The sequence below is a fragment of the Crocuta crocuta genome, unplaced genomic scaffold, assembly GCF_008692635.1.
Source record: "Crocuta crocuta isolate KB4526 unplaced genomic scaffold, BGI_CrCroc_1.0 scaffold50, whole genome shotgun sequence".
In the NCBI taxonomy this organism is placed as follows: domain Eukaryota; kingdom Metazoa; phylum Chordata; class Mammalia; order Carnivora; family Hyaenidae; genus Crocuta; species Crocuta crocuta.
This window is the reverse complement of record NW_027527428.1, coordinates 5,836,222-5,841,858: the sequence shown is the minus strand read 5'-3', so window position 1 is coordinate 5,841,858 and position 5,637 is coordinate 5,836,222. Positions and strand designations below refer to the sequence as shown.

General features: G+C 59.0%; 1 long non-coding RNA gene across 1 annotated transcript in view; it reads left to right on the top strand.

Annotated features, from left to right (window-relative positions):
• The first annotated feature begins 747 nt into the window (after window positions 1-747).
• LOC144225709 (uncharacterized) overlaps window positions 748-5,637 on the top strand; it is a 322,326-nt gene continuing 317,436 nt past the window's right edge. Inside the window, exon 1 of the long non-coding RNA XR_013333370.1 lies at window positions 748-1,295. This is a non-coding gene — a long non-coding RNA (uncharacterized LOC144225709). The remainder of the gene's footprint in view (window positions 1,296-5,637) is intronic.

Below are 5,637 nucleotides of genomic sequence, written 5' to 3'. Positions count from 1 at the left end.
CAGGTGACCCAGCTCTCTCAGCCCCGGACGATCTCATGGCTGGGGATTCCGCATCTCTCATTCGGTGTGTGTTTCTGCTTCTCCACCTCCTTGCTTAGGGGACGGTTGACAGAAGGCGACAGCGGAAAAGTCTTATTCCCCCGTTTCAATATCAGTCGTTCACAAAAGTTCTTTCAGTCCTTGGGAACTTGCTGTGACATTTCCCTTAGAAAACTGGTTTTCAATAACACGACTAGTGAACACAGAATTAGATCGGCTCTTCCGTGCTAAGAAACCCAGACATCTCATGTCTCACCCCAATCCAGACTTACTTCTCACTCACGCCAAGTCCGATGTAGGCTGCGCCGCCCTCACCCATCCCGTGGCTAAGCCGCCCGTAGTGCCACTCCGCAGCGGCCATGTGGGGCACGCTGGGGTCGCTGTGGTGTGAGCAGGTGGACTTCAGAGCCAGGACCTGAACTGTCCACGTCCCACCCGCCTTGCGGTTCCTGCCGGCGTGGCAGGAAAGCCGGGAAACCAAGAGGACGCATGCGCACTCGGAGAGCACAGGGCTCCGCCCCCTGTGAGGGAGGCTGGGAAACCTCGAGGAGCATGCGCACTTGGAGAGCACAGGGCTCCGCCCCCTGTGAGGGAGGCTGGGAAACCACGAGGAGCGTGCGCATTTGGAGAGCACAGGGCTCCGCCCCCTGTGAGGGAGGCTGGGAAACCACGAGGACGCATGCGCACTTGGAGAGTGGGGCTAGGGCGCCCGCGGATCCCGCTAGTCCAGTCGTCACCTCCGGGGCGCCTTCCAGCCTTGGAATGAGGAAGGGCGCAGACCCAGGGGAGGTAGAAGGGCCTGAGGCGGGGACACGCAGGCCTCCACTGCTGCCACGCCTCCTTCACGGCCGACGCGGTGCCCCTGGTGTCATTTTGCCGCTCAGGGTTTGCAGAGCCCAGAGAGCTGAATGTGTACCTTCGCGCCCTAATTCTTCGGGGACCTGCAGTGGGGAGGACAGCGGACGTCTGGCGGGTCCTGACTGTCGGCCTGGGCTGCTGGCGAGACCTCCGTCACTGCATGCGACCCTCACACCAGCCTGTCCCGCGGGTCTGTCCCTCGGTCCATGTTGGCCATGAAAAGAGCTCGCCCCGCGTGTCCCCAGCGACGCTCACCGGTTAGCCTCGTGGTGTCCTGGATGCTTCGTGTCGCCGACTCGGAGGTCCGCTTCTCCTGTAGGACCCGCCCTGCCGACCCCCGCCGCACCTCCTGCGTTCAGCGCAGACCCGAGCGGACAGCGAGCGCCAAGGCAGCGTGGGTAAGGCCTGGATGAGGCTGGTGTGTTTCCGTGATTGTGGGCTTGCTGGGCGGCAGTCACGCGCACTGGTGCCCGGACAGCTGGGGAGGGGGGTGTGTGCGTCCTGACACAGGCCCCCTGGGCCTCTAGGGGCCGAGTGGTCGGCTCACAGTTCTGCGCCATGGCAAGGACAGTCTTAGCCGAGATGCTGTGGGACCGCCCCTCAGGATGGGTGTCTGGCCCGCCTGTGAGCTTGAGGGTGGAGATGCTCTATCCCCGGTCCCCTCCGTGGACCTAGGCACCAATGCCGCACCAGCCTTCAGACCTTGGCATGGCAGAGGCTTCTGTGGGTATGGGCAGTCTCTCGGGCATTGGGGGTGGGGAGAGCCCAGCAGAGCTCAGTTGTTGGGGGGCGGCGCGGTGGGAGAGGCCGTGGGCGTTATACTTTTGTGTTGATAACGTGCTGACCTTGGCTGGTGAGGAATGCTTAGCACTGAATAGGATTTGGGGGCAGGGTCAGTTGGAGTTCATGATAACTGAGCCTCCTGCACCCCCCTTCGTTCCCCATTGCCCTCCCCACTGTCCCCACGGCTGGGTGTGGGCTCCCTGGCCCTTCTGTAGGTTTGGGGAGCAGTGAACAGGGGTGGAAACCTGTGTTCCTTTTCCGATTTTCACATGCACGGCATGGGGCAGAGGATTGTCCAAACGTGGAATAGAGGAAACTGCCACAAAGCCTACTTTTTGTTTCAACAGCTTGGTTGAGATATAATCCGCATAGCCTACAACTCATCATCTGCAGTGTGCGACTGAGTGGCTTTGGGAATGCTCCCAGCTGTGCAAGGACCCCTGCAGCAGAGCAGCAGAACTTTCTAGCCATGACTCCCACGCCTCCCTCTCCCAGGGAGCTGCTGGTCTCCACTCTGTCTCTGGATTGGCCTTTTCTAGACGTTTCCCATCTGGGAAGTGGTCCCCAGATTTCTCAACTCAGTTTCCCGAAAGGAATGTGGGGGTGGCCTTCCCTCCTCTCTTGGCCTTGCTAGTCCTGCCCTGGGAGGCCCCCACCCTGGATGAGGGAGCCGGGCAGGAGGTAGGGGTGGGGCAGGGTGGCCCAGGTGGTTGGCGAGTAGAGTGGAGGGTTGAGATCAGTGTGTGTGAACCCCGGAGGTCCCCAGGTCCTGGGCTGTGCCGGTGTCTGGCAGCCCCGTGCATCTGAGGAGGCAGGGCCCGTGGGCTGGGTGGTGCGTGTGGCCTGTGCCCATTGGGTGCCCTCCGGACGTCTGCACGACCCGGGTTCCCCGAGCTGGGGCTCAGGGCACTGACTACAGACTTGCCGGCACCTGGTAGTGACAGCGTGGGGAGAGGCGGCTATGTTTAGCGATAATTACTCTGTCTTGTGCAGAGGTATTAAGGCATCCTCTCTGGCAGTAGCGGGAATTAGCTCTAGGCATCACTGACACAGTGGCAGTGACTGCTGCCGGCTCGTCCTGCTTTTGTTACTGACGTGGGCTGTGTGGAGGCAGGGAGGGGGACAGGGAGAGAGAGAGCTGTCTGCTCTCAGAGAAACNAAGGCATCCTCTCTGGCAGTAGCGGGAATTAGCTCGAGGCATCACTGACACAGTGGCAGTGACTGCTGCCGGCTCGTCCTGCTTTTGTTACTGACGTGGGCCGTGTGGAGGCAGGGAGGGGGACAGGGAGAGGGACAGGGAGAGAGCGAGCTGTCTGCTCTCAGAGAAATGTGTCATCCTGAGAGCCTTTACCGTGGAGGTGTGTGTCGTTGCTCCTCAGGCAGACACCCTCGGAGGGATGCTGACCAAAGCCATTCATCAAACACATGTTTATTAAAGGCGCCTGATTGCCAGACACGGTCTGGGGGCTGGAGCCCCAGCCCAGCTGTGAACAAAGTCCTTGCTGTCATTCTAGCAGAGGAAGATGAGCATCACACACACAGAGCAAGTGAAAACAAAGCCAGTTCGCATCAGGCAGCTCTTGTGCAGAAGCCTGAGTGAGGCCAGTGAGTGACCTGGTGCAGAGCATTCCGGGAGCTGGGTCAGCATGTGCCAAGGCCCTGTGGCAGGAGGGAAGGGCAGTGAGACAGGCCTGGAGCAGAGCCAGACGTGAGAGAAGGTGTCAGAGGGGAGCACATGGCCAGATCGGGTTTAACTCTTGGATCACAAGAACTCACTTTCTCCCATCCAGGTACTAACCAGGCCCGACCCTGCTTAGATTCTGAGATCAGACGAGATACAAGAACTCACTTTCTGTTTTCATGTCTTCCACTTAATCTCATGTGTAATGAGCAGGTAGTAAAATGCGTTGATCTTAATTAAGCCCATGGTTTGATGAGTTTTGCCCCTTTATCGTCTCCTTGCCTCCTACTCACAGCCAAGGTGTCCTCGGATCTGATTTCCAGCACCAGATAGTATGTTACATTCTAGAACTTTCTGCATGTGGAAGCATACAGTAGGCAGTCTTTGGTGTCTGGCTTCGTTCGCTCTCTGGAGCATACTTGAGGTCCTTCCCCGTTGCGGGGTATGTCAGATGCATGCTCCTGTGCTAATACCGGATGGTGTTCCACGGTGCGATGGACAGGTCCCAGCTTGTTTATCCATCTTCGTGCTGACCGACGCTTGCTCGTAGCCAGGTTTGGGATCTTATGAGTCAAGCTACTATGCACGTTCCCACACACGCATCTTTGGCCTTCTCTCTGGGGGCGGAGGGCAGCTGTCGGAGGGTTTTGAGTGGAGGAAGGTCCTGATCCGACCTGGGCTGGGCTCTGGCTGCCGCGCTGAGAATAGAACGCAGGGGCGGGTGGAGGTGGGGCCCCCTGCCCAGCACCCCTGCAGGTACGCGATGTGGGTTGAAGCACGTCAGTGCCTGCGCCCCAGGTCTTCCCTCTCGGTTCGGGGATCTGGATGCTTGCAGTGTGAGTGACTCCCCCTCACCCCCCAAACCACAGCCCCGGGTCCCTGCAGGGAACATTTATGTCGGAGTGGCTGTAGGGGAGCAGAGAGGGCCCGCGTGCATGTCAGTTCCGTGATGCATCGGGCCTCAGGCCCCTCGTTAACCCCTGCAAGGTGAATGCCATCTGCTGCGGTAGGAACGTGTGTGCCCCCAGATTCGTGTGCTGAGATCTGAACCCCCAGTGTGATGGTGTTAGCAGGGGGCCTTTGGGAGGAGCTTTGGTCATGAGGGTGGAACTCTTATGAATGGGATTAGTGCCCTTAAATGAGAGACTCCAGAAGGCTCCTTCATCCCTCCTGTCCTGCACGGACATAGCAAGAAGATGTTGGCTATGACTCAGGAAGCGAGCACCCGTCAACACCGAGTCTGGCGGCACCTTGATCTAGGATTTTGAGCTTCCAGAACGGTGAGGAGTCGTCTGATGTTCATGGGGCCACCCAATTTATGGCGTCCTGTTACAGCATCCGAGCGGACTGAGACGCCATCCTTCGTAACTAACCGCAGGCTGCATATAAGAGATGAAGGGAGGAGGGGTCCATGCTATTCTTTGGACCTTTGCGTCTGGAGACAGGGCTGAGACCTGCTGGGCCAGCAGACCCCGAGGACGGGCTGGGGCTCCCTGCAGGACCCCGGGGACAGGCTCCCTGGAGGACCCCGGGGACGGGCTACAGGCTCTTTGCCTGGAGGTGCTTGTGTTTTGGGAAGAAACACTGGGAAGAAAGGCGGGGATGACGAGCACGTGCAGCCAGCACTGTCACGTGAGGGCCTTGCGTTCTCTCTGCAGCATCACAGCAGAGGAGGGGCTTGGAGCACAAGCCGTCGTTGCTGGTGGTACCTCGAAGGAGAGCACTCTGATAGGGGCCGTGCGAGACCTGGAGGAGCAGCGGCCGAGATGCTGAGCGCGTCATTTATAGGAACCCGGGGAACCTGGGCTGGGGTGATGGGCTCCCTGGGGCTCCCGGTATGAAAAGAGCCTCCCTCCACCTGCCGTCTGCTGGCACCTTTGTGTGTAGCCTGCTTTGTCTCACTCCTGTGGGTCTCTGCCCTGACTCGGTTTTGCTCCTGACAGCCTGGTCAGCCCGGGGCTTCATGAGGTTTCACGCACCCCAACCCCAGGTGAGTAACGGACTTTTCATCATCGTGTTTCCTGACAACACCTTCGAGGGAGCCGTCAGTTTCTGCCCGGCACCCGGGATACGCAAACTCTGCTTTCAAGCACAGCCCAGGCTCGGTACACGTGACAAAAGACGGAGGCCGAGTTTCCTAAGAAACAAATCAAATTGTGCGTTTTGGGTATGGAATGAGCCAGGTGGAGGTTTCTTTTTACAGGCAGGAGGTGGGGGGAGCAGGGAGGAAAGATACTAAAAGCACCAGCAGTGACAGAGCAGGGGGGGCAGAGAAA